This window comes from Dasypus novemcinctus, chromosome 3 (assembly GCF_030445035.2).
Source record: "Dasypus novemcinctus isolate mDasNov1 chromosome 3, mDasNov1.1.hap2, whole genome shotgun sequence".
In the NCBI taxonomy this organism is placed as follows: domain Eukaryota; kingdom Metazoa; phylum Chordata; class Mammalia; order Cingulata; family Dasypodidae; genus Dasypus; species Dasypus novemcinctus.
The window spans coordinates 139,141,906-139,143,196 of NC_080675.1; positions in this window are offsets into that span (position 1 = coordinate 139,141,906).

Here is a 1,291-nt window from a genome sequence, read left to right on the forward strand (position 1 = left end):
GGCCAGGTGGGAAAAGCGCCACCACCCCCTCTACATCCTGGCACAAGCACGGTCCAAAACTCCCCCCTCCCAGAGGCTGGGCTGCAGGTAACCCACCCACCCGACACCCAGTTACCTGCAGCGCCCCCCACCAGGTGCTCGTCCTCTCCTAATGTGCAGATCCCAGCTGCAGCTGTGCACGTCACCCCTGAAGCTTTCACGGCCAGGACCCTCATCAGCAGTGAACACCGCGTGCAGGACCTGGGGTGCAGGGGAGGGGTGGGCAGGGACACCAGGGCCGCTCAGGGTGCAGGTGAGGAAGTGACAGGGCCGGCCACAGCCATCTGCTCAGAGCGATGGAATGAACCCCAGCAGGAGAGAGGCTCTGGGGTCTCCTGTCCCCTCTCCTGCCCACTCTAGACACAGCTGTTGAGTCAAGTTGTGAAGGACATGGGGGGGGGAGGGGCAGGGCAGCTCTCCTGGGCGTGGATGGAAAAGACAAACAACAAAACAGTGCTCCAGGATTCCAGGAGCTGGAAAAGGTTTCAAACCATTTCACACACGAGGAAACTGAGGCCCCAAATCTCAGACAGGAAGCAGGGCCCACAGCAAGCATCTAATGGGCCCAGAGTCTTGGCAGCCCCGACCTCCCAGCTCCTACCAGTTTCTTCCAGCTCCCATCAAACCCCTCTGAGCAATCAGAGGTGCAGCCCCAGCCTGGAGGTGGACGACCCTAACCCCTTCTGGGCCCGAGGACTCCCTCTGCAGCAGCCTCCCAGCTACACCGGAGCAGCCCAACGTCCCAAACCGCAGTCCTTTTCCACTGGATGGCTTGAAAAGACCACAGGCCACGAAGGGTTAAGTCACCTAGACAACAGCCCCCCCCCTCCCCGAGGAAACTAAGGTCCATTTGGCTGCTTGCTCTGGGCAAGGCCCTTTACCAGACACGGGGTGCAGGGAGTGTGAACTGGACCCAGATGAGCTCGGCTGCTGCCCTAGAACTGCGCCGGACACTCCCATGCGGGTGACCAAGAGGAAGTGAATGGACGCAACAAGCACCTCGAGCAAGTCACTGCCCCTCCAGGGCTTTGCTTAATACAAAAGGGGGAAGGAAAACGGAGGCCCATGCACCCAAAGGTCCTCCCCGTCCCCGAGAGTCAACAGACAGGCAGGGAGGTACACGCTGCCCGGGCCGACGTCGGCCCGCTCGACTTGTTACCCCTCGAATCTCAACTTCTCACTTCCAGGCATGCCCTCCCAAGGGCGGTCTACATCCTACGGGAGGGGGAAGCAAAGGCCAGAGAGCAGCCAC